Source organism: Lissotriton vulgaris, chromosome 2_1, assembly GCF_964263255.1.
Source record: "Lissotriton vulgaris chromosome 2_1, aLisVul1.2, whole genome shotgun sequence".
NCBI classification, from domain to species: domain Eukaryota; kingdom Metazoa; phylum Chordata; class Amphibia; order Caudata; family Salamandridae; genus Lissotriton; species Lissotriton vulgaris.
In genome coordinates, this window is record NC_141687.1 from 905,713,884 (window position 1) to 905,741,479 (window position 27,596).

The following is a 27,596-nucleotide window of genomic DNA, read 5'->3' on the forward strand; positions in this document are numbered from 1 at the left end:
ACACTCTGTCTAGTCTTTGCAAGTAGAAAAGGGTAGGTTATGCCCCTTTGTGAATTCGTCAGTCCTACCCACTCCCCACTGGTTGGTTATTGTGGGGTAGCTCGCATGGTCCGCCCAGGAGACTACTCTTATGGAGGACATATGCTCTCTACTCATGGGCCATTTAATAGAAATAGACCGACTGGTCCGTCCAGGAGGCTACCCTAGTAAGTGGAAGTACATCGCTCGGTCTGTCCAGGATGATACCCTAATGAAGGAATATATGTTCCCCTTTTGATCGATAATCTCGTTCCACCCCGGACCATTTATTGGAGGGGACTCGTCTGGTCCGTCCAGATGTACCCCCCTAGTGAAAAGGACACATAAAAATATGAAGTGATCACCGTTCCCTACTAACAAAAAGCTTTAGCTCGAAACACGCTAAGGAAGAGAAAGAAAAATAAAAGGAAATCAGGCTAAGTCAGTAACCCCCTGATGAGCTTTTGACTTCACCAAAAATAAGAAACATTAGAAGTAGTTCGTAATAAGAAATGTAAAATGGCGAAAAGATTCGATATCAGAACATAGCCACGAGGTAGCTAGGCTTCACTGCCTGTTCCTGTTCCCAACATGTCTGCCTCATTGCCCGCCCCGCCCAAATAACGGTCACATGAAATAGAAACAACTCAATAGGTACCTACCCCCACTCCGGAAGCTCCCGAAGTGCAACAGGCCCGCGGTTACGCCCATCCGGAAGGCGAGGCCTGAAGGCACGAGGGACTCGCCTGCCCACGGTCAGAAGGAGACGATGTTGGGCAGGCGGTCCAAAAAGGATGACAAGGACCTCTCCGTCTTCTCCCTTCTGCCGCCCTGCAGGCCGCGGGGAGAGAGGGGGCTGTCTTGCCTCGGCCACCGACCACCCCTCTCTCTCACCCGATCCGGCTTTTGCCAAAGGCCAACGCCAAGGCGACAACGGCGGCGAATCAAGTAGTCCCGCCACATTTCAAATTCGCCGCATGCCATCATCTGCTGGTCCAGAGCCGAAGCCAAGGCAAGAACGACGGCAAATCAGATAGTCCCGCCACATGCCAAATTCACCGCCTGCCTTCATAGGTATAGGCAGTCCTGCCACATTCCACGCTCCCTGGAGAGTCGAAGGTAGTCCCGCCACATGTCGCCGAGGGAAGGGGGGGGGCTGTCTTGCCTCAGCCGCCGACCACCCCCCCCCCCCCCATCATCAATGGCTGGCACGGCCGATGTCGAAAACTATGGAGCCGGGGAACGGCGCGGGGTCGCTGGAAGGGGGAGGTGCCGCGAACGACCCTCCCCCACCTCCCTCCAGGTGGAGGCTTCCAGCGACACCCCAACACTCTTCGCTTAAGGGTCAACATCAAAAAGAGGTCCTCTGCTCAGGACGGGCACACGCTCCATATCGCCTCTCCTCGACCTTGAAGATTCTATAAGAGCCGGGGGGCCCCCGACCCTCTGTATGGGTGCCCCCGTCCCCTTCGCTGGGAACCACGACAGCGGTGCTGCTCCTGCCGGCACCAGACTTGGATCGGAAATGGCTAAGATGCCGCCACGGCACAGGCTTGTTCAGTTCCGGAGGAACACCAGAATGACCCGGTAGGAAAATTGTTGCCGCCCTTCCCACTCTTTGACTCATGGTCCATATTGTTAGACTGTTAACCACACTGCACGAGACTTTCTGAACTGCCAATGGAAAGTTCTGGGCCAACCTTGCGAGACTAGAGACACTCTGACTGTGCTAGAACTCGCCTGACCCCACCCAAAATGGCGCCGACGCAAAATGTGACGTTTTTAATGAACTTTGTTGCACCCTGATCGCGCAACCTTTTTGCACCGAGATATATATAACGTTTGGATAATGAAAGTAAATATGAAGGGTATTGAGTATGTGCTTGAACAATGAATTGACTTAAGGGTGGGTACTGTTTATGAGTTGGGAAATGAATTGGTATAAATGAATGATCATTGGACGATGTATTTATGAACGTATTTAAGATGAATTACTGACATGCATCATGCTTGCTCTGTAGGAGAGTTTAATATGATTTTATTGCACTGCCGCACTTTATACAATGAACTGCCACCAGCTTCGCTCTTCCCATGCACAGTTCCAATCTGCTCCGTGGCTAGCCCACCGGGTTGTAGGCCTGTATTTATGTGTCAACCCTCTTTATTAAAGGTATTTTGGAAACGAAAGCATCATTGTAGCGGATTACATTAATGAGTTTTGAATGAATTACTACTATGAGCAACGAGAAAGTATGATGAAGGCTAAAGGTTAAAAAGGACCCGATATTTGGCAACCACACTATGTGTGACAGGCAGCCGGAAAGGTGCTCTAGAAGCCCTAAAAACGACACCACAGAAATGCCACCTGACCGCCACCCTTGTACCCGATGAAAAGAGGTTGCGACCAAGTAGCTCATGTCGCACAGATCGTCAATGATTATCTGTCTGACCTTTCTGGTCCATCTGGGCTTAAACGCCGTGATGGTAGGGAAATGCACTACGTGAAAATAGGTCGAGTATGTGCTAGGTAAAGCGTTTCCGGATTACTGCACGTTGATGAGGTTTTGAATGTTGCCCCCACCCCTTCTTTTTCCTCCCTTCTGCAGGTCACGTCGGAACACTGGCTGATGTATGGATGGACGACGACCGAACCGCCGACGAGAGGGGGAGAAGGGGAATGTGAGCATGGTCCTTAGGACAAATAAAGGTTTTTTTTTTTTTTAAGGGCGTAGACTTAAACATGACTGTTCCTCCTTAGAGCATAGCAATGGGAGGATGGACTGACATAGAGACTGGACAGGTACTGAGTGACAAAAATAAAATCGACTGGAAAAGACGCGTTAGATGAAATGACTGGACGTTTTGACTAGGTAGGGAAAGGACAAAAAGAAAAATTGTACGGGTAAGGGTTGCCACGGCACCATCCGCCTAGGAAGTTAGAAATGTCGCCGATGTTCAAAATGCACTACTCCCTTTCTCACACTCTTGCAGATATAGCCAAGCTGTCCGACTGTTTTCCTGATCAATACTTGCCGTTGCCTCAGCCTGGAGAACTTCCCACCAAAGGAGGGAACAGAAAAAAATGGTTTAAGATCCAACCATGGGTAACTAGCATGACCAGGTTAATTTCCGATCAGCCAACGGAGGTGTGAGTATTGGTAATTGGGAACGCTCACAGGCGTGACAAACGAGAAGGAAAAGGGGGGAAAGGCAGAAAGAGCTAAGCACGTAGATAAATAGGATAGTAAGGATACGTAGGATATGTACATATAAAAATAGATGTTGTAGACTAACAAATGTTTTCTGTCTTGTTGTAAATGTCTTGTATATGTGTACTACATGTGCCGACTCCCCTGTCTGAGTTTGTGTGTGTGTGTAACGTACGAATATATGTCTCCCCTCTGTCTATATCTGCATGTTACCTGACCTTCGCTGTTCCGTGTTGTGAACGCACTAAATGACCTATTTTCGTACACGTCTCTCTCTCCACCCTTCTTTCTCTCTCTCTCCTTACATGTCATACGTGTACCGAATGGCTCGTTTAGACTGCGGACGACTCTCACTCTCTTTGAGAGCCTCCCTATTTTCTGTCCATCTTTTTGGTAAAATTGTGCCCCACCGGCACCAGTCCGATTTGATACATATTTGAACACGAAGGTGTTCAGCGAAATTGACCAAAACTAAAATGACTGTATCTTGCCATGTTACTGCCTCTCCTTTCTGCAAAATGAATGAACTTGAATTGGCTAAGAAGGAAAGGACAGGTAAGACGACTAAAGTCCCCCAAATCAGGCCATTTCTAGGGGAACTGTATGTCAATGGCATCCTATGTCTGTTCTTCAGAGACGAACGCCAACGTCTAGATTGACACCCAATACCCAGATTGCCCCACCCCTTTGCACCCAAGCGCAAGCGCCCGAAGCATCCCCGCCCCATTTTTGATAGAACCGCTTCCGTTGTCCCAGGTATAAACATAATGACCATGGGTAGCTGCTGACCCTTGAGGAAATGTTGTTTTGCCCGATTCCCGACGATAGCACCCCCACCCTGTCTGAAAATGTTGGCCAGTCCTGAAGGGAAATGCTCCGTAATGTCGAATATGATGTAACGCACAGTTGATGGGAATGTCATTTGTCCTCACATGAGTTATAAACAGGACAATGAATAAACATGCCATAAATTCAGTAGGAATGCTGACACATGCACTGCTTGGTAATAGGACCTCTGACTGTGACCAATGAGCGTATCTCCCAACTGCGTAGAATTGAGGGAGGAATTCACATGCGTAGATATCTTCTTCTGCCATTTCTCTAAAACATTGTCTTATACCCATTCAAAGATTCACGATCACCGGAGGAGATGGGTCGGATGTGACATACAGCCTGGCTACAGATCTTGGGACACGTGTGACCTCGACCGAAGGTGGAGCTGCAGAGCAATAAGATACGGACGAGACAGCACTTTCAACGTGGAAAATGAAAAATGACGGACTGCCCTGAAGCCCTCCGTCTGCTAACCCACGTGTGCCTGGAGTCTCCGTCCCCCTTCTTTGGGCCCGATTGATGGGCCTGCCTGCTTGTTATCCTTTGCTCCCTTGGTCCCTTTTGTGTGTCCCAGGAACACTGACCCAACTCCGCTCACTCTCCCTCTCCTATCGGCTATTTGAACAACATTCACCCACCTTCCCACGTGACTTTTTGCCAAAGGAAAGAACTGCAATTTTATGGGAAGAGGGTGTTGCCATAGAACTCTAGGTGCCGAGCATAAGGCGCCGCCAAACGGACTGTTTGGGGAACAGGACTGTGGTCTAACAGCAGAGGACTGACCGCACCCTGCAACGCGCAAGGATAGAACCGAGCTGGACCCATAGCTCCATCGCCGGTGCTCAACAGCGCCAACGACAAGCACTGGGATTAGAGCCTACCAGTGATGGCTCGCTGATAAAAAGACACTGTGACGAAGAAATACTGTGTATCGAACTGAATTCCGCTCTCAACTACCTGGTCAAAACTGTTCATTGGTCACATTTTTAAGTTAGAAAGATTTATGCTATGTAATGCGTTTAATTGTCAGGAGCACACCGAAAATGTAATTCCCTACGTACTGCAATCCGCCCACCACCTTCACTGCCGATGATTGTACGCCACATGTTAGTATCGACAAAGTGCTAATTCGTCATCGATGCTTGCCTGCCTGTAATGTCATCAGCTGTAAAAATGATTGCTGCTATGTAAAAAGGGGCGACTGTGAAATCTGACAAATTCGATGTACATAGACAGCATTCATTCCCCTTCTTCTCCCACTCCTCTCCTTGTGAGCACCATGGATACTGTAAATTATTGACCGTATCACCCTACCAGTAAGAACCCGTACCCCTGTGCATATGTACGGCCATTCTAGGCACCATGGCCCTTTTTTTTTTTACCCATTAGACTCCCCAGCTTCCCTCCTGCGCGTATCTTGCACCCCCTCTCTCATGTATAGGCCATGAAACCCGCTCCCTCTACGCGATCCTGATGTGAAAGGTAACCCTCCTGCTTGACCCAGGCCTTCCCCATTTCCCTCTCGAAGAAGCATCCTTCGCCTCAGCTGACATAGCCCCCCCCCCCAGTTGTATCTGGCTGCCCCTGTTCTCCCATGTACAGGTCGTAAGATCTCTCTCTCTCTCTCTCTGCGCGACTCTAGCCCTGCATGCACCCTGACCCCCCCTCCTTCTCCTCATATGAGCAAGCCATAAACCCTCTTCTTTCGCAAAGCCTTGTCCTTGAGAGTCACGGCCGCGCCTGACCAGCACCTCCTTCCCTTCCATGAATGCCCCTCTATTGACGAGCCCTCCCTCCGCGCTCGATTGTCCACGCAGGCATGAATACCACTCCTTTGATGACCCCTTCCCCCGAGTCCGGCTGACCACACATGTCCGAGGCCATCGCCTAAGCCAGGAGATACCATTTACTGCCCTTATTGTATGCCTAGCCACCCCACCCCCTGGGCCATGATCAGGCGCACACATCCTACGACACACTCAGCTGCATGATTGCCCTCCCCTCTTATCAGCAGGTCAAGGGTCCCCATTGTGAATGTATGTGGAATAGGATCATCACGAGGATTATAGGAATGTTTCCCTTTTGCGACACATTGACCTGATTGTATCATCAAATGTTCTGCAAATGTATAAAAGCCGGAGTCTCACGCTCACTTGTTAGAGCACCTCCCGAAAGACACTGTGTTTCGTGTCCGAAATGACATGCTCTCCTCATGAGAAATAAACTCTGTTCTTGATTCCTGCTCCCAGCGCCCGTCTCTTTATTTGATAATTATTCAGAATGGGAACTGAGAGGCGGTTTGCGCCAGCAGCCTGGGCATCGTTAGAATTATGGGCTCACTTTCCACAGCCCAATTAAATGAGGGGGACATTCAATGGATACATACTGTGCCAGGTGCGCATTCACTATCTGCAGCCCCATGGCCAATAAACTACTAACACGAGCCTCCCCAGCCAATCACAGAACAAGAGTTTCCCTAACCAATCGAAGATAATCTCTTTCACACGACTATAAGAAAATATTTCCAGTGACATTTTGGTCGTCAACTGTGGAATGCCACATTTTCTGGAACACACCACGTTCATCAAAGGAGTAATGATAGCGAATGTACGTAGGTCTTAGACTGTTAAAGGACATTCTGAAAAGGCATTCACATTACCTGTGGAACTCCTTCACCAAGGTGGCCACCTCACTAGTTTAAGTGAAAGCTGGATTTTGGCAACATTTGTTCTGACTGACCAGCAACCTGAAACGTTGAGCACTCTTTGGCGAAGCAAAGATAAGAGATGGAATTACCTATTTCCTGCCTAGAACACAAATTCTTAAATTCTGCTACTACAGCAATTTTCACCTGTGCTGCTGAAATGCCAGTGCATCAAAACAATTAAATAAGACACAAATATCATGTTTTAACCTCTACCAAGTGTTAACACCCATCCTCTTGCACCATATTCTCCTGCAACCCTCTGGTGTGCACTTGGTATACTCAAAGCATCACACTACATATAAACACTACATATAGGTACTACATATAGGTATTATGGCATGCCATGGATACTTATTATTTTTGGCCATCCTATCTCAACACATAAATGTCATGTTCTACGTACTTTCTCAGTGTTAATCACCTCTTGGTCAGATTTTGCTCCCTTTCAATCTCTCGATCTCAGATCAGACCTCCACTACATACACAAGTTTGTCTACATCTTTCTATTTTCTGGAAGGAGTAGGTTGTTAATTTTCCATTATCAAAGTTCCGGATGAATAACACACAGATCATGGTGCTGAAAGTACTCCCCGGCTCCAATGCTGCCACTGGAAGTACTGTAAAAAAATCTCATCAAAACAATCCATATCTTACCAGGAGAATAACGGATGCACAGCAAAGGCCTCCTTCCGGCACAATTTGCGCAAACAGCTTTTTCCTCCTTGCTCCTTCTGTGGAAAAAGACCAAAGAAGACATGATGAATTTGAACTTTAACAATTCTAAGATAAGATATCTACGCTGGCACAAATATAGGTCATCATAGATTAGATTATAAAGCATTTGTGCAATTGCTTTACAATTGTGAAGAAATCAATTTCATCCAATTCTGCTAACGGGAAATGTAACATGTTTGACGCCGGTGTAATCAATCTGCTGTCTACGCCAGTACTTTCCTACCGACGGGTTAGTAAAATAGCCTTAAATCGCATTTCTGCCGTTTTATATTCACCACCTACTCAGAATTTTATGGGTACTCCCTGTCTCAAACGAATTGGCTAGTAAATCCCTCCCAAAACGGTTAGACACTTCACATCACACAGAAGTTGACAGTATGGCACCACAATAGGAAACAAATGACCCCACAAATCCCTAATGTTGAACTTTGAAAAATTCATTCTTCTCTGGAAATCTAGGGCCAGATGTAGGTCGCCAAATACTGGTCGGTAACGGCCGATTTCGGCCATTACCGACCGGTATTTGGAGATTGAGATGTAGGGGGCCTAATATTTACCGATTCAGTAATTTTACCGATTTGGTAAAATACCGAATTGGTAAATTTACCGAATCGGTAAATCTAGATGTAGGTGGCACTGAAAACAATGCCACAGGCCCTTAAGAATTCGTTATTTACCATGAAATACTATTTCATGGTAAATAACGAATTCCTGTGTACATGCACATCTGTGCATGTACACCTGTGCCATGTGGCACACATACATGCCCTGGCACACAAGCCAGAATCAGGGGTGCAACAGGGTGTCAAAGTGACACCCTGTCCCCCTTGACAATTCGGTAATTTTACCGAATCGGTCTTTACCGATCCGGTAAAAATTACCGAATTATTACCTACATCTCATTTACCGAATCTAGAATACCGAATCGGTAAAATTCGGTATTCTAGAGTCGGTAAATGAGATTTACCTACATCGGGCCCCTACTGCTTTAATATTGGCTGTACAGAGATCTGCTTGAATTTGTGGGAAACGCTCTCGTTTAGGCTACAGCTTTCTGGATCTAGATAGGATGCTCATCTGATGGCTGTCCTGAAGCTAAATTTTTCCAAAAGGTCAATCAATATTCCCAATGACAGGAACACACGTAATCTTGATGGTAAATTTCACATTATGCGTTGTATTCATCCATAATCTTGATAGGACTGTTGTTCACTACAAAATACCTCTGGAGCATTGATGCCATGCATGCACACTCCACTTTCAGCAAGAGCCTCATTAGTTTCTGCAGAATATTGGCCCATTTTGTTTTTCTTTCAAAGAACTGTACATGCTTGCCTTGCTCTTTCGCACTAGTGTCTGCTTCAGTACCAAGTCTGTTTCTCTATATACGGCGTTTTCCTTGATGTTACACTGAAATGTTAATTAGAGCTTTGCAGTTTAGCATCCTCTTCCACTTGGAGCAGTGCTGAAATTGCTTCAAACAAACTGCTAGTACATGGCTTTCAAAGCCGCACAAACCAAATGTAATTAACATTATTAACTTAACCATTAGACCTCAAATTAACTGTCTGGGCTGCCCATGACTAGAAGCATTTGTAAGTCAGTTTTAGACAACACAAACAGCCCATGTATATGAGCTTCTATCATGTTAATAACATTATTATTTGATGGGACCAGCGTGGCTGTCCGTGTCCACCAACAGTCTCCATCAATTGTGTTTGATGTAGTGGACCCAAAGTCTACAGTGGGTTTTCAAAAAGATGTTTATTACAATTGCTGGATTTCTGACATTTCCGAACCTATAGGTTTCTCCGGAAGTGGCCACTGTTGGGCTAAGATAGCTGGATCAATGCCCGGTTTTCACTTGTGGTGTGTACATTTATGATATCTCTAGTCATCACATCTGGATTTCCTAAAATTCTGGGAACATCTGTCCTATTCAGACAAACACTGCAAACCACAGTAATGCTGTATGCCCCCACTACTTTTTACTGAGGTATTCCAACACAAAACTATGCATACCCCATCCATCAATCTCATTCATCACTACAAATCACTTATACCACCCTAAAGTTTTTAAAATAAATATTACTTTCTCTGATTAATGACACTGATAGATCAGCTCTACTGATAATTTGGTTTTTAATGCTCTTTATATGTCTACTCCCAGGGCCGGACTAGGAACCACAACCGGCCCTGGCAAAGTGCTCGGCCGCCCTCCCCACTCGGGGGGGGTTGGAGGTGCCGCCGAGCTCTTTACCGGGGCTGGTTTTCGGCTGATTTTGGTACAGGGCCGATTTTGCAACTATGCTGCAAAAACGGTCCTGTAACAAAAATGGCCCCCCTGGGGCCCAAAACTGGCCCTCACCCGTGCGGCGCACCGGGGGATTGCCCGCTGCCCGCTTTGGCCAGTCCGGCCCTGTCTACTCCCACCCCTACTGAACAGGTGTACCACAAACAATGTGACAGACTTGGCATCTCATTTGTCTGAGGCAGAGAGCTATCAATCAATCAATCACGGAATTTGTAAAGCGCGCTACTCACCCATAGGGTCTCAAGGCGCTGGGGGGGGGTCCGCTATTGCTCGAAGAGCCAGGTCTTGAGCTGTTTCCTGAAGGAGAGATGGTTCTGGGTAAGTCGTAGGTGGGTGGGGAGGGAGTTCCATGTCTTGGCCGCCAGGTAGGAGAAGGATCTTCCTCTGGCGGTGGTCTTTCCGATGCGTGGGACTGTGGCGAGCGCGAGGCTGGCGGAGCTGCGGGTGGGCGTGTAGAATGTAAGGCGGTTGTTGAGGTATGTGGGTCTCACGTTGTGGAGAGCCTTGTGTGCGTGGGTGAGGAGTCTGAACGTGATCCTCTTGCTGATGGGGAGCCAGTGCAGGTCTCTCAGCTGGGGAGTGATGTGGCTGAAGCGGGGGGTGTCCAGGATGAGTTGTGCTGAGGCATTCTGTATGCGCTGGAGTCTTTGCGGTAGTTTGGCTGTGGTTCCAGCGTAGAGGGTGTTTCCGTAGTCCAGTCGGCTGGTGACGAGGGCCTGGGTGACCGTCTTCCTGGTATCGGTGGGGATCCACTGGAAGATCTTTCGGAGCATGCGCAGTGTGTTGAAGCAGGCTGACGTGACGCCGTTAACTTGCTTGGTCATCGTGAGGGAGGAGTTCAGGATGAAGCCCGGGTTGCGTGCATGGTCCGTTGACTTGGGTGCGGAGCCCAGGGCGGGGGGCCACCAGGAGTCGTCCCAGGCGAAGGGGGATGTTCCCAGGATGAGGACTTCCGTCTTATCAGAGTTCAGTTTCAGTCGGTTGAGCTTCATCCATTCCGCGACGTCTTTCAATCCTTCCTGGAGGTTGGCTCTGGCGGTGGCGGGGTCGTTGGTGAGGGAGAGGATCAGCTGGGTGTCGTCGGCGTAGGAGATGATGTTAAGGTTGTGTTGTCGTGCGATGGCTGCGAGGGGGCTCATGTAGACGTGGAAGAGGGTGGGGCTGATCCTTGTGGAACGCCACAGATGACTTCGGTGGCCGCTGATCGGAATGGGGGGAGGCGGACTCTCTGGGTTCTACCGGCGAGGAACGAGGCTGTCCACTCCAAGGCCTTTCCTTGGATTCCGATGTTGCTGAGGCGCTGTATTAGGGTGCGGTGGCATACGGTGTTGAAGGCTGCCGACAGGTCCAGGAGGATGAGGGCCACTGTTTCCCCATTGTCGAGCAGGGACCTGATGTCGTCGGTGACGGCGATGAGGGCGGTCTCGGTGCTGTGGTTTGCTCGGAAGCCGGATTGTGAGGGGTCGAGGAATCCGTTAGTCTCGAGGAAGGCGGAGAGTTGTCTGTTGACGGTCTTCTCGATGACTTTGGCCGGAAAGGGGAAGAGTGAGATGGGGCGGAAGTTCTTGAGGTCCGTGGGGTCCGCAGTGGATTTCTTCAGGAGGGCGCTGAGCTCGGCGTGATTCCAGCTCTCCGGGAAGGTGGCGGAGGCGAAGGAGCTGTTAATGATGTCCCGGAGTGGGCTTTGTTGAAGATGTGGTGTGGGCAGGGGTCGGTAGGGGAGCCGGAGTGGATGGTGTTCATCGTGCAGGTGGTATCTTCGGTGCTGACCATCGTCCAGCTGCGGAGGGTGGTGGTGGGGGGCGCCGAATCGGTGGTAGGGTGCGTGGTCTGTGTGCCGAAGCTGTTGTGTATGTCGACGATCTTGCGGTGAAAGAACGAGGCGAGTGAGTCGCAGAGGTCCTGCGAGGGAGTGATGTCGTTGTTGCAGGCGCTGGGGCTGGAGAGCTCTTTGAGGATTTTAAAGAGTTCCTTGCTGTTGTGGGGTTTGTTGTCCAGTCGTTCTTTGAATGTGGTCCTTTTGGTGGTGCGGATCAGATGGTGGTGTTCGTGGGTGGCGTTCTTGAGGGCTATCATGTTTTCTGTTGTCTGGTCGTGGCGCTAGGCTTTCTCGAGGGTGCGGCAGGTTTTCTTGGTTTTTGAGGTCATTGGTGAACCAAGGGGCTTTCTTGCTGCTGTGTCTGCTGGGGGGTTCTTCAGTGGTGCGAGGGCATCGGCGCAGTTGGTGAGCCACTGAGTGAGGTTGCGGGCTGCTTCGTTGGGGTCCGTAGTGTGGGTGGGGGGGTTCTGGCTGAGGGTGGTGGTGAGTTGGTCGGCGGTGATCTTGCCCCAGCTTCTACGGGGAACCTGTTGAGGGTGGTGGTGGGTTGTGGTTCTCCTGAAGTTGAAGTGGACGCAGCTGTGGTCTGTCTAGTGAAGTCCAGTGGAGTGGCTGAAGGAGATGTGCTTGCTAGAGGAGAAGATGGGATCAAGCGTGTGGCCGGCGTAGTGGATGGGGGTGTTCACCAGTTGCTTAAGTCCGAGGTTGGTGAGGTTGTCCAGCAGGGTGGCGGTGTTGCAGTCATTGTTGTTCTCCAGGTGGAAGTTGAGGTCTCCTAGGAGGATGTAGTCTGAGGAGGTGAGGGTGTGTGGGCTGATGAAGTCTGCGATGGCTACGCTGAATTGTGTGCGTGGTCCCGGGGGTCTGTAGACGAGGGTGCCTCGGAGGGTGGTTTTGGGGTCGGTGTGTATCTGGAAGTGGAGGTGTTTGGCGGCGGTGAGGGTGTCGTCGGAGTTGGTCATGATGTGGATAGTGTTTCTGTGGACGATGGAAATGCCTCCTCCGGCTTGGTTGGCGCGGTCCTTCCGGGCGATCTTGTAGCCATCCGGGATGGCTATGGCGATGTCGGGAGCTGAGGAGGCGTTCATCCATGTTTCTGTGAGGAAGGCGACGTCTGGTGAAGTCGTGTCGAGGAGGTTCCAGAGTTCAACGGCGTGCCTGTGGACGGAGCGGGTGTTGAGCAGGATGCACTTGAGGTGATCAATGCTGGAGCCTGGCTTAGCGGGTGCGGTGCAGCTACGGGTATCACTTTCTTTAAAACAGCCGTACACACCTAAAATGTGTATTTTAATTAAAATGCACAAATTAATAATATTGCACTTATTATTTCTTTGAAGGAAAATCAATAGAAACCACCACGGGTAGTAGCATTAGTAGTACATTTGAGGTAAAACACTCTAAGTTCCAGCCCTTTTCCAGTACTTTGTTCCAAAGGACCATGGGTTAACGCCAGAAACTCGGAGCACAGTCATGACACCTACCCCAGCCTAAAAACTGGGGAAACACTTTGCAAGTTTAATATTCTACTGCTAAAATAACAACACCAAAAGGTAAAACATGGTTGAGGGAAGTGAGCAGTGGAATGACAGATCCCAGCCAGAGAGACAGTAAAGAGGCTATGCTCTGTGGGAGGGACAAACACAAGATTGAAAAGCTGGGATTAGTAAAGTCATTGAATAAGAAGCAAAGAAATGATAGTGACAATGATAGTGACAATAAAGTCAACCAATGGTAAGCCCCAGGTTCTTGGTAAGTCCACAGCTGGTCTATTGCAATGAGATCGTATGCACAGTCTGGTAGGCTCGATCTAAAAAAGGATGTAACCAAGAAACGAAGGCTTCCTTCATCATTCACAGACACTAGAGTAAGATATGGGGTTTCATCAGTGGCTCAATACTACAATACCAGATACTACAATACCACAGACTGCTGTGCTAGATTTAATCGGTGTTGGCTAGGTAGACATTCTCATCAATTCTTCATCACTTAAGAACACTGCCCAAATCAGGAAGACTCCAAAACTGACATTTCCAGGCCTGAACTCTGAATTAAGACCAAGCCAATATTTAAAATCTAACAGAGCAGTTTGATATCTCCCCATTAAATGTGTTGCTCATTCAGTCATGGACCTCAATAAGCGCATACCAGGGGTAGCAACTGCAACACTGGTACTGCCCTTGCTACCCGTGGACTCAGGATTCACAAAGGCAGCAGCAGGAATAGAATGTCAATATGGCTTTTAGGTCTTTATTTTTCTCGCCACGTCCTTCCAAAAGAACGTGAGCAATAAACAGATGGCTGTTAATTGGCTAAGGGTCGAACACGGAGTCAATCCAGAGATGGCGTGGGTGGTCAAGTGACCTATGATGTAATTTGACTAACCCTTGCATTTTGGCAAACTGACAACCTTGATGCTGTCACAATGGAAATAAAGCTGGCCATTAAAATCCTGGTCCGGCGTCAACATTCCATTGGTTGTTTGAAATTTTGGAGGGGGGCATCTGTAAACAAAGGATTTTTTATTTCATAACTAGGAGCTACTTGAGTGTAGGGGGCAGGGGGTAACACCCTCAAAACGAGTTGTCAATTGGTTTATGCTCTTCTTCAATTCAGTACTGCTGAAAAAACAATGACAGTAGTAAATGCTAAAATGTACAAAAGTTTACAAAGATAAATGGATTCGATACACATTTTCTTTGCTCTTCTAAATGCTCTTCCTATAAAAGGAAATATGACTGAACTCCGGTTGAAGCAGCACAGCTCGGGATTTCAAACATTACTCAAATAAACACTGCCCATTCCCTACACACAAAAAAATAAAACACCAATGCCGGTGAGTCTCTGGGAAAAGGCCAGGCTTGCGAGCCCATTCATCAGGGTGAAAGAAGCGGTTCATTCCTAAAGTCACTGTCAATAACACAAAAGTCTATAAGGAGCTCCCAGCTCGGGTTCCCTCAACATTAACAAGATCAGGTTCCAGGGTTTCACATTCATGCGCACAGGTGGCCACATGTGCCTCCAGCCATCACACCCTCGCTGCAGGCAGGCGGCGGGAGAATCCCACACTTCTCATAGATGAGTTGGTCAAAGAGCTAACAGAGATAAAACAACAAAGCAGCTGGATTGTATTGCACTGCAGAATTTGTATAGCGCTTCAGACACATGATGATCAGTGAAGCGCTTTGATGATTGGAGGGTCGTGGGTTGGTGGTCTTGTCTTGATGGGAAGCACTGGATGTAGTGAATGAGGATTGGAGACATGGTCAAACCATGTCACGTTGAACTTGTTTCTGAGAAGTGCTGGTACTCTCCAATTGAAAGTATTATGCTGGTACTCTCCATCTCAAAATAAAAAAGTGCTGGTACTCAGTACCGGCCCGTTTAAAACACTGGGCCTAAGCGTAAGGTGGTGCAAAAAGAAGTGATACACATCTGTGCAGAAGTAAGCACTAGAGGATTCTAGTTCTATAGGGAATCGCCTGGCAGTACTAGAGTGCTATGTACCACCCACATACTCATCTCATGACCCGCCTCAGAAAAGCCAGCATCAAATTGTGCATCAGCAGTGTGATTGTGCATATCGTGGTGACAGCTCACCGCTGCCAGATCCAAGTGTTTAGGGCAGGGCTCTGTGCAAAAGGACCACGCCTCAGGCCACCGCTGGACTTAAATTTTGTGGTGGTGGAGAGCAAAAGCACAGTGTCCTGACCCAGTGAGTGGGAAGTGGGCAGCCACCCTGCGGGTTGTACGGATATGTAGGACCACAACTTGGGAGTTGGAGCACCGCTACCACCACTCTGGAGATTGCTGGTGTTGCCACCACTATGGGGATTGCTGGTGATGCACAATCACCAAGTGCGTCACAATTTTTTTTAGACAAGACACAGAAGTGAAAGAGGAAACCACAAACACAGACTGAATCACATAAGTCTCAAATGTTCGCAATTAGTTGGCCTCCACACAGAAACCCTGTGAAATCAGGGTTCATATTGGATTTTATGCCATATCTCGCTTGTGTCAATGTCAGTAGATGTAACATAAGTTATAACAAATAATTAATCTATCAATGGTGCCTTTATTGCCGATACTAGATTACCTTCAAAACGAGGCAATTTTCAACAAATGGGAACACTACTGGTCTAATACAGACTACTGTAATGGAGACCAGAAACCCAACAGCCTCGTGCTCCAGAATGAAGATCATGCTAGTGCTGGCATGAGTCAAAACCACACCTAGCCTAGGAGACTAACTGCCTCACAGCGAGAAGAGCACACCTCAGAGTCTTCCTACCGTAGACCAAGCACTTTGTTGCCCTGGGTGCAGGACGGTATGCAGCGAGTCAGTGTGAGGTACACCTCTAGACGCAGACGTCCTTCTGCACTTTGACAGATGTCTAGAGCTGTCACAATATCACCTCCTCGAAGTTCTTCTCTTAGTCACCTGCTGAACTGGAGGGCTTCCCCTTTCCAGACATTGCATCTATCGTCATTCTCTCCAGGTGGGCCTGACTCACCTGGGAGGTGAACAGTGACCTCATCTGATCCCACATCTGTACTTCCCCCGATATGACACCTGCAATGACTTCATTTAATTAAGTACTGACAAATAGTTGTCTGTCAAGTGCATAGTACACCCATATTGGAGCACAAGAATAAGTGTAAAAAGGAAGCACATTTCTCAAAAAGCCCCCGGTAAATATGGGCAACTTCAGCCACTCCCAGCCATCATTTAAGAGGTGACACTTCCTCAATGAGGCAGGAAATCAACAGGAAATGCAGAAAAGTAACACCACCCCTCCCTATCCATCCTGCTGTTTTCCATTAAGAGGTTTTAATTCCCAGGCTCTTCCTGACATTCCACGCCCAGGCACAGGCCACTCATCACTTAAGGGTGGGTCATAATGATTGGGATAGGTGTGAGCCGGAGTAGGAGTAGTGAGGATCACCAATAAGTAATCAGGCCTTTACCTCTAGATTCCTCGTCCTAGTCTTAGTCATCACTTATAGAGGTATACCAAAGCAAGAATGGATTCTGTCAACTATATGAAAGGAGTCAATAGATTTCAACATACATCACAATTTCAATTCCATTTAGAAACTCTATAAGCAAGAAAGGAAGATCCAATGGCAGAAATGATGGTTTACACACAGGTTTCAACAAGGGAAATGTCTTAAACAGCCTAGAGACCAACATATCCCCTTCCTGTACAGAACACCAGGGTTCTCTGGAGGCGCCATTTGTAGCCACTGAGATTTCAGTGCGAACATAGAAAGGCTAAGCTTTCACCCATCCCTGAAAAATTGAAAAATGTCAGTAATCTCAGACTTCAAAGGAGAGAGGGAATCCAAAACACACCCATAATGAAAAGGCCTCCAATGCCTAACAGGATTTTATGGCGGAAGGTCTCCTGGATTTTTGAACTGCTTTAACTAAATGTGTAGGAATGCCTACTTGCTGCATTAAAACCCTCCCTTCAATCTCAAGAGCAATAAAACAATCATGGTTAGGGGATGAATTCGTTTGGATGACAGAAGTAAGATGAAGAGGGATATACCGTGGAGGTTTTAATGCCATGATTTCAGAAGAGGAAACCATGACCACCTGCTGGCCCAAAATGAAACCACTAGAATCACATATATCCCTTACTTCCCTCTAAAGCCCGGACACAACTCTGGGATTTTGAGCAAACCAGGGAATGCATATTAGAGAACATGGGGCCATTCCACTGACAGCATCCATTCCCCATGTTCCCTTTGATGCATTCCTAGTGCAAAAGAGAGGAACTTCAGCACTGAACCTCAAGGCCACTATCGAAGTTCTGAATTTCTTGCATATTTTCTGAAATGTTTGAGGAGACAGTGAAGGTTTGTTAGAGGAGGGACGCTGCCTGCTCAATGAATCTGCCAGAACATTGTCTATCCCCATGATGTGAACTCCTATAAGAGACAACAGATGATGTTCCACTCAGAATATCACCCAATGGCTTAGTAACCCCATAGAAGTAGATTTCATATCTCCCTTATGTATGTAATTATGATCACGTTGTTCTATCTTATTCGAACATGGCAACTGCAAATAGATTGTCTGAATCTGGCCATGAAGACTGCCATCAATTTCCTCCATTTTGAATTATGAACCTAATAATATCGGTGCTAACATAATTTCTCAATACAAAGGCGCAATAAAGTATTAGTAGGCATCTTGGGTTTTCTGGTTAAACCGCGTTAGGGGCTTTACTTTTACTAGCTAGGACAGTGGCCGAACAATTTGCACATTTGATTTGTATTTGAGTAATGCTAATAATGTTCTTCTAAGTAATATTTAATGGGGACTTAAGGCGGTGATCTTTACATATGTTCTGTTGTATTAAATTCCTTTTAGGATACACTTCCCTTGACTCCTGAGTTGCCAAGCTGTTAATATACAGTCGCTTGAATACGCACAACTTTCAGGTAAGTACTGACATTAATGTTCATATTATACATTAGATCTAACAATAGAAAATGTCACAACAGAGAGGTGTCTTTTACGATGATGTGAATTTAGTCTAAGGCTAGGGTGTTTGTTTATTAAGGGAACAATAGGATTTCCTTTGAGTAAGCATACTAGCATCCATTGACTGTTTTCTGAAAAAATAACAAAAAACCTAAAGTGGATTAAATGTGCGTTTTTTTTTAATGATGATAGTGGCAACCTCACACACCTATATGTTTTTATATCATCTTTCTTATAGATTTATTGGGTTCTATTTACTGGCAACAATTTAATGAACCAAGACCATTTACTTTTTAAGGTACGTGTACTTTCTGTCTTTGTGGATTGTTATGATATTCTATAGAATTAAACAGGGAAGCAAATTTTGATTAGGCAAACTCTGTCCAGTAGATTTATGATGTCTCCTTCCTTCATGTTGAGCGGTACATAGTACCTAAGAGTGTTATAATTTCTACATATGTCTAAACTTAGCTACTATTCCAATGCTTTGACAAAATACTAATGCTATGCAAGATTGTTTTCCCAATGTCAATAGATGTATAAAATATGTGTGCTTTTATGGCTGTTCTAAGAATGATCTGGTTCTTTAAAATAATTTTAAAATGTTTGTCTTCAGTATTGTAAATAGTGTTTGTTTGTGTACTTTTGTAGCCCTGAAGAAGTCCGATTGAGGACGAAACGTGTTGGCGATTTCGAATTTTAAAAGAACTTCAACATCACAAGATCTGATCGACTACTTTCATTTTGGGAAAACAACTGTTCACTGTAAACCATCTGCAACATGGATATGGTAAAATATATTTTATGTATATACATTTGAACCTTTTTGAGGAGTGCAGGGCTATTCTGTTTATGTTGTTCTAGAGCGATCAGGGGATTTGTTTTTCTCTTGTTTCTCTATTTGGGACATAGCGGATTGTGTCCTAAGCCCTTTTGCACCTTTTTTTCGCTGAATATTACTACTTGGGATGTTAGGACTGGTGCAGGCATTAATGCTTTGATCCCATCTGTGTGTGCCTGAATTATGAACCTACTCTGTATCACATAGACTCAGAATCATCTTACCCTATAAAGCGGTCCCCCAACCCAGAAGGCTGCCATCTGTTGCAATCATTTTTAGAGCTGCAGGATAGAAAAGAAAACCCTTGCAGAGGTTCTCCTGAGAAAAAAACCTGGCTGCCGCCTCTCCTCAGTCTTCTTTTGACGCATGGACAAACACAAACTCCCAGACTCCCCATAGCCAATCATAATACTGTACTCACCAGCATGACAACACTATCTTTATCGGTCTGAGCGGCAGGGTTCGGCGCTCAGGTGTGGGAGCCTGTGCATGTTCGCCACCCGGCTGTGCAATACAGCCCGGGAAAGAAATGCTAAGTGCACATGACTGCTTGGCCTCCCCAAGATGGCCCCAAACCATTATGCGCACCTAAGTGCACTAACCACTCCTCCCTCTGCTGGCTGTGATGACAGTGCAGCCCACCCCGCCCCGCCCAGAAATCAAAACTGCTTCAGTACAGAAAAATAAAATTATTATAACATTGTGTTATCATTTTATTTTTCCTTTTTGCACTTCTCAAAGAGTATGGGGTGACGCTCCTACGCCTTAGTGGAAAAGCCGCCGCTGTCCTGATAATTTGAAGAACCCAATCAATGTTGACCTGAACATCTGAATTCTTCCCTAAAAGGCTGTTTACTGTTGGACTATAGCCAAGTTTCTTCAAGAATAACAGCAGCTTGAATGAAACCATCTTTCCACCAAAAAACAAAAAACATTTGTGGTTTCTCCTTGCGTGCCCGACACAAAAGGAGCCTGATGAGCAAAATTAAGAAAAAAAAAAGACTGAAAACATATCAAGGTCCGGCTAAGACCTTGCACAACCCTGCAGTTCTAACCTCACTCGATCGAGGAAAAGAACAGGAGGAGTGCGGGGATGAAAACCTCTTTATACCACGCAGCAGGGTGAGCGTGTCTACGTTTTCAGCAATTCCTTTACTTTTCCGTCTCAGTGAGATGGGCTCTCCTCATAAGTAACGACTGGGACTAGGAACGTAGTGGTAATGGGGGTGACGTGCACAGAGACTCGAGTAAACGAATTATGAGTTGCGTGAGAAAGGGAAGCTTGTTTACTCGCTGGTACTGGCTTGGTACCTGCCGCGTTTGTGGAGGCAGCTTGCATTGTGGTCTGCCTTGGTTGTGGGTGAGGCTTGCACTGCTGCTTCATGAGTTTGCACCCGTTTTGAGTATGTAAGAGAAGCCGGCACCGTTACCACGCAGACAGTACCCAAGTTATGTACTGCGTTCAAAGGGGCAGATTTATGTTGGTAATGCGCAACGTTTGCGTCACGCAACTGCGGCGTAAACGTGGCGCATCCCTACGACCCATTTACAACGTGACGCATCTAGGCAGATGCGTCACGTTGTAAAGCCCTGTGCCACTTGTCGGCGTTCCGGCGCAGAGTGGGCGTTCCGGGGCAGGTGCGCCTCGCAAAAGTGGCTGAGTGAAATCTATAAGATTTCACTCAGTCACTTTCAGGCCAATGCTGCGTCAAAACCCTGCGCCTGCTTGAAGCAGGCGTAAGGCTTGACGCAGGATTGGACAGATAGGGCACCCCCGAGCCTTGCTGGAGCTGCGTCGCGCTTGCGACGAAACTCCAGCAATGCGCCACCTTTACGGCACAGATGCGTCACGCATCTGTGCTTGTTTTTGCCCCATGGTGCGCCGCATTGTAAATGCGGCGCACCATGGGTGGCGGAGCAGCGGCGCAAAATAACTGGCGCATCCCTGGGGATGCGCTAGTTATCATAAATCTGCCCCTAAGTGCGTGACTTTTACCTGTTGCGGGGGAGGAGTAGTGGGAAGCCTGCTCTGCTGCTGCTTTGGTGAAGTACCTGTGCTGTGTGCGCGCGTAAGTGAGGGAAGCTCGCGCTGCGGCTGCTGGAGCTGCTCTTGTTCCCTGTGTGCACGAGGGACGCTTGCGTAACGTCATACCATCTTACATTCATTATACAAGCTCCACTCCCAATGTCACTGGTGTTTTCTTATGTCACGTTCAGCTAGGCACCTACCAGATACGGAAGAGCGAAGTTTACTTGCCAATATTATAAATGTGTTGCCTCTGCTTTACCAGACCGTCCCTGGGATAGGGAGAGGGGGGCAGGTGGCGCCAAGAACACACCGCTACAATATGGTGTCACGGCTCCTTATTTTTCTCTGCTTCCCAACAAAACCAAAGTGAGGAACTCTCTGAAGTGGCAGGTATGAATAATTACAGAGAGAGTGCGCGGGAGCCGCCCTGTCTGCACCACCTAATGTCTGGTAGAGCTTCCCGAGGAGAAGCAGGGGCCTTGGGGGAGGGGGTACCTCGGGAGCTGCTCCGCTTGTCCTTGGCAAAATAGAATAACCATCTGAACCCGCCGGACTTCTGGTCCCGCAGATCTCGTGAAGGAGCTTCTTTGTGTTTAAATGTGTGCCTTGGGCAGATAGTTTTTGGACTGGTAGTAAAGGAGTGTAGAAGTGGACTTTGCCACATAGACATGGGTAGTTTACCACCTGGCTGCTGCCTGCCTGTGAGCGAACGTTAGCGGTGGTGTGGAGTCACCCAACATGTGACTGACCGTACCCCAGCCCTCCCAGCTGCACCAGCCTGCTATGAAATCTCCTACTTGACAAGCAGTCCACTCTGAACTTAAAATAATACATTGAGGCTCTTCTTGTCTATATGACCTTTTAATTAGCGCAATTGGTATTACTGCAGCTACTGGTTAATGTGACCAGGGAAACTGGCACTCCTGTATGACTCAAGCCAGAAGAGTTGAGAATACTGTTGGTTGATGCTCACTGGGTACCTAATCGTGCAGATCCATTCTCTTCCTTTAAACAGGTCACCATCACTCAAAGAGGGTACGCTACGCATGTTTATCTCCTACAATACACATCATGTATAACTTACGATGAACATGGACTGCAGACCATCACCTTTCCTTCGTCAAACAATTGTAGGGATAGGTGAGTACTAACCAAACTGCAACAGCAACCCAAAGCCAAGACCCATTGATATGTCACGAAGCCCCTCAAATGATTTCCCAGAAGATTGGAGGAATTACGGCAGAATTAGACCGGGAAGGCTGTCACGGTGAGCAGGCAGCCTCTTAGTCTGCCGGGTCAAAGATTCACACCTGCAGAGTAGGTGGAGACTCCACTGTTGTAAATGACGATAAAGTCCCTCACACCCTAAATAGAGTAGCAGCAGCGAGTTTGGAGAGGTAGGAGCATCGACTATCTACAACCCTACTAGGGTCTATATGTGTCTAGGCCCTGCATGGATTCCATCAAAGAAAAATAAAATAATATATCAAAGCATCAATTTAGTTTCATTGGACTGTTACAGGCTGAAGTTTGCTTCACTTAAAGAAGAGTTTCTTTACTACCTTCACTTATGTGGCAGCACTGACTTCTACACCGCCACATACAAACAGCTTGGCAAGAGCCCATCCTCAAGTTCCCCATGGCAAAGGTGGATAGCGGTTTGGGGCAGAGCCCCGAAGGTTGTCCCAGGCTCACCTAAAGCCATGTCAGGCCAGTATTATAATTATAATCATTTGTAGGCCTCTGACGGGGCTAAAATGACATGTCTTGGCAGACACAGACAATCACCTGCTCCTCTGGCTTCACCAGCTTTTTATTTTCCTTGGCAACGAGCAGACATCTTGGTCGATTTATAATCCACACAAATGTATAACTGAAACATGGCTGCCTCTCAATCACTACTGATGTACAAAAGAGCAAAGGCAGAAATGAAAGTAAGGGTTCTACAGCGTCATGGAGGGCTAGGCAACAACTGTTCCGCAGCCAGGGCCGGCCTTTAGCATGGGCGAGCTGAGCCCAGGCCCAGGGCGCCAATAATCTGAGGAGCGCAGGGAGCTGAGTGCATTGAGGAAATGAGGACAGCAGCACCCCTGTCGTATTGCTCCAGCCTTTTCTTTGTCCCTGCGAGCTCGTTTCGGTCGGATTTGCCAGCAAGTGTTTTTAATCCTTCATTATCATACAGTGGGAAATGTTTTTAACACGCTATTGCCCATTTTTTGCACTCCCTTCACTGTCTCACCCCTGTTGACGCACACCAGTAGAACTATCATCAGCGTTCATTTAGCCTGCAGATGTTTGTCCCTCCTTTCCCTTAAAAATCAAGTTTGAACCTTTGGAGGTACTTAAGGCTATTAATATCAATATGTCTCTGTTGCCAATACCCTCCACTAGCGCCAAGAAACCGTTCGGTGCACGCTGCGCTTTATAAATGTTTTAAATTAGAAATTAATATCAGCCTGACCAATAAAGCTCCGGACCCAGATGGGGTCCCCATAGACATGTACAAAGGTAATATTGACCTGTGGGCCTCCATCATTACAATTGCCCTGAACGCTGCAGCTACATGTAAGATCCACGCCTCCTGGCAACAATCAACTATGGTACCTATTTTTAAGAAGGGCCTATGGCAGGTAATTGGTTGCTATAGGTCCATCTCACTCCTTCACTCTGTAGTCAAGATTGCAGGCAAAAAAGAACACCTTATTGCCCCATGGCACTCCCTGTACCGTCTCACCCCTGCGGGGACACACCAATAAAACCATCATCAGCGTGAGACAGCGAAGCTACCAGTGGTTTAGGAGAGCTGGGGGAGGTCCAGAGTCGTCTGTGCTCAGGGGCCAGTCACTGCTCAGCCAGCCAGGGACCGACCAGTGAACTTAAGTGGCCCTCCCTGCGGTGTAATTTAATTCACTAGTATTAGCAACTAATCAGTGAAAGTGGTCTTGCAAGCCACAGAGATGTGGAAATCAGGAAAGACATCCTCACCAAACAAAGAAATAAAAGAACCAGTATCATCTCCCATTTCATTCAGATGACCAAATTAGTAAAAGTAGTTTCACAAAGAGTTTAAAGAGTGAATGAAGAACATCTCACCATCTTTAGCGGTGTGCTATGTGGAAGGATTTCTCACCTACGACAGTTATCTGCAAATCAGAGTTCATATCAACATCCATAGCGAGGTGCAAATGAATAGAGGCTTTCTCATAACCACTAGTGATATGTAATAGACTAGATGTCATTCAAGGCCCCACAGTGGTGTGCAAATGAATAGTGCAAATGATCCACGGTCGCTTCACACCGTAGAGTAAGGATAGAAGCCGAGGCAATTTATAGCCATATGAAAGTGATTCTGATCAACCACAATCCCAGCTTTGGGAGTAGACTGCATATTCATGTTGCCAACAGTTGACATCAGACACCTAAGAAGGGAGACACAAATGGTTCTTCTTCCTGAAATATCGGAATACTCCCCAAATCGATATGAGAGTCAAACAGGAGCTCACCATAAGATAAAATAAGACACCCAAGAAGCACAGCTCTGTGGGTTGAGTGCATGCTTTCGGCATCTGTGTAAGACTCAAAATCAATTTTTTGGATTCTACTAACTAAATTGTTATTACGGAAGAGGTGAATTTAATGAGTCCTACTGAGGTGTGTGTTATTATCCCCCGCTGTTTAGGCACCATGAAACAATGCAGGTCGAAGAGCGACTATACAGATGGTCATAATTAATGTTACAGGCATTCTGGGATTTGACCATTGACCCAGGAGTAAAAGTCTTTCACCCTGTTCAAAATTTACGATTCGTCGAGTTTTCCTGCCCTTCAGTCAGGAACTCTCCACTGCCACGTGAAAACGACCAGCCGGTATTTCAAATTTACAAAGCCCTTGGCTTTGTAAATTCTGGTGGGAGGTTTTCCCGATCTGCAGTAATAACATTGTCTACAGTAAGGCTGGGATAAGGACCTATCACTGGCAAGCAGAGGAATGTGGAAAGCAGCTGCAATTGTACAGCAAATTATAGATGTGAGGGCAAAGCTGGTGTCATGGGACAGAAGCAGGCCACAATTTGGGAGATGAATCGAAGGCTTATACTGAACCACTCCCAACTCGGGGCCGAATGTGGTTTTAAGCGCCCTCCAGATAAATGCCCCAATGTGTTTAGCGAGATCTACTGGGGAGTTTATGTGTAATGGAACAGTACCATCACTTCTCAGTAGGGCAGATAAACTATAAGGTAACAGTGCCAGCACTTCTCTGTGGGGCTGCTGCTCTCTTGGCGGGCTAGGACCAGTAATTTCGGAGGGACTACCACACCTTAAGTGAGAGAGTGTGAGCACTTCTTTTTTATTAAAGTAATGCAGTTCTTCAAAGGACAATCGCCACTTTATTGAATTATTCGAAAATGATAAAACAATATTTTTTACAAGTATCCTTCATGTCAGATCCTCACCTTTATAGACACAAAACAAATTAATCATTGTTCGACTCCTGGAAATTGCCAGAGTAATGGAGTAAATATTATTACAACGCAGATTCTTTGCTAATCAGTTTTGTGGCTCCTTGATGAATTGTACAAATAGTTCCAGGAGTAAGATTTCCTCAATAAAGGGTAGGCCCATGGAACACGGGCCAGGGATTCTCTTTGAAATGCACAACTGCAGCAAATTTTAACTACAGAATCAAGCACGTCAAAATACTCTAAACGGAATGATCATAAACCGTAATCTAATACATTTAATTCTACTTGAACGTATTTATGGAGCCTCTAAACAGACTATAAGACCAAAGCACGTACAAGGAAATCTTTTTCTTTGCAAAACTGGCATAATCTACTTTGCGGGACCTCTGTTTTAACACTATAGCATCCGTCACTCCAAAAGGCTTTCTTAAGTTTATCACAATCAGACAGTCTCGCGACAAGAAGACCTCGAATTTGGCACCTGAACTAAACAACTTAATAATCTCTTCATAGGCTTTATTGCCTTCAAGACACAAGTAAATAATTCAATGCTGTTAATACACTTGCAGATGGTCACATTGCAAAGTACTTGGCAGATTGAAGTGATCCTGCAAAGACTGGACCACCAGATATTGCATATTGTTAGAAATATCTAAATGTTACTTGTAATAATTCCAAACATAAAATATGGGGTATGCATTTAAGAGAGATATCGTAAAAAAAAAATTGAAACTGTATTTGCTTATCACAACTTTAGCCTTGAGCAACAGGGTGCACAGAATTGCACAACAGAGACTAGAGTCAATTGACGGGGAACACCCTAATGGATTGAGGGGAACACCCTAATGAAGGGAGTCTCAAGACGCCCATAGAAGCAGACAAGGAGTGACCCTATTGATTTGGCAGTTCTTTTAGGAGGCTGATAGGGCTTTAGTTTTTTCTGGGCTGCATGAGCGATGGGACAAGCACGACCTGTGGAGAAATGTTATGTCGTAGTCAGTGTGTACAGGCGGTGGCCACTTGTTTCTGTTGCACATCTCCATTCTGGTGGGTGCCTGGCATGGCTTCATAGCTCCTCTGCAAACGGGACAGGAAGCCTCCAAGCAGTATCAGAGGAAGGAATCCTGCTGTCCTCCTTGTGGGGAGTGAGGCAATGGGAAGGGTCGGAAAGGGGCTGAGGGTCCGGGAAGGAGAGGGAAGGGACGTGGGGGAGCTCACTGTCTGAATTTTCTCCACCTTGCTGACGGTGATACACCACACTGCCTAACACACTCGCTTTAACGATACCCCGACCTAGAAGCAAGGGCGTAGGTTCAGCGGGGTCTGGGGTGTAACATGCCTCTAAAAATGTATTCTGTTGTATATAGTTGGGTAGAAGTGTTTTCAGTCAGGTGAGATGCCCATCGGATTTCACCTGAGATTTTTACATACACATACACTTGCTCCCACGTCGGTTTTGAAGGTCCTAAAAAATGTTGGCTAGTTTGAAAAATGTGGTCTCTAACAATACACCCTGCCCCTTAAGCCCCCCTCATGCCCTGCTTGATTGTTGGGAAATCAGAGGTTCACCCCCCTCCCACCCCCTAAATATTACTGATCTTACTGGCCAAATCCTACTGATCAAGCTACAACCCTGCCTATAAGGCCGTGCTGGAAATAGGATTATTGCCAAAATGACATTCCTATACACCCAATGCCAACACAGGACCCGGTGATAATAATCTTTAAAGCACTAACAATCTGTATTAACAACCAATCAATCATTTGAATGTCAATGTAGAATCCTATATACATTGAAAGGAAATGGAATCATATCATACAATGTGTCCAGTAAGTAGAAAGCAGGCAGGGGACAAAAAAACCGGTCATACGGAAACAAAACAGCCAGACACATGTGGGAAGAGAAAGGGTGAGGCATGATCGACTTTCAGCGAAACAGAAATCTCTTTGGAAATTGAGAAGCTTGAGCTCTTTGCTAGGGGTAGCCAGAAAGGTGGTGGTGCGTAACCTAGGGAGAGTCCCAAATTGCTATTGTAAATCCTGAAGACTGTCCCATAGTGCATCATTAAATGCACATTGGTTGTTCCAGAAGGTGTATCAGAGCTGCATAGGAACCGGAGACCACCTGAAGT

The 27,596-nt window shown here is 46.7% G+C and overlaps 1 protein-coding gene across 2 annotated transcripts in view; it reads right to left on the bottom strand.

Moving 5' to 3' along the window:
• Positions 1-27,596, bottom strand: part of FHL3 (four and a half LIM domains 3) — a 267,881-nt gene that overhangs the window by 157,809 nt on the left and 82,476 nt on the right. For both annotated transcript variants that reach the window (XM_086956438.1, XM_086956437.1), the window contains one exon: positions 7,423-7,499. The gene's annotated coding sequence lies outside the window, so the exon portion shown is untranslated. The remainder of the gene's footprint in view (positions 1-7,422; positions 7,500-27,596) is intronic.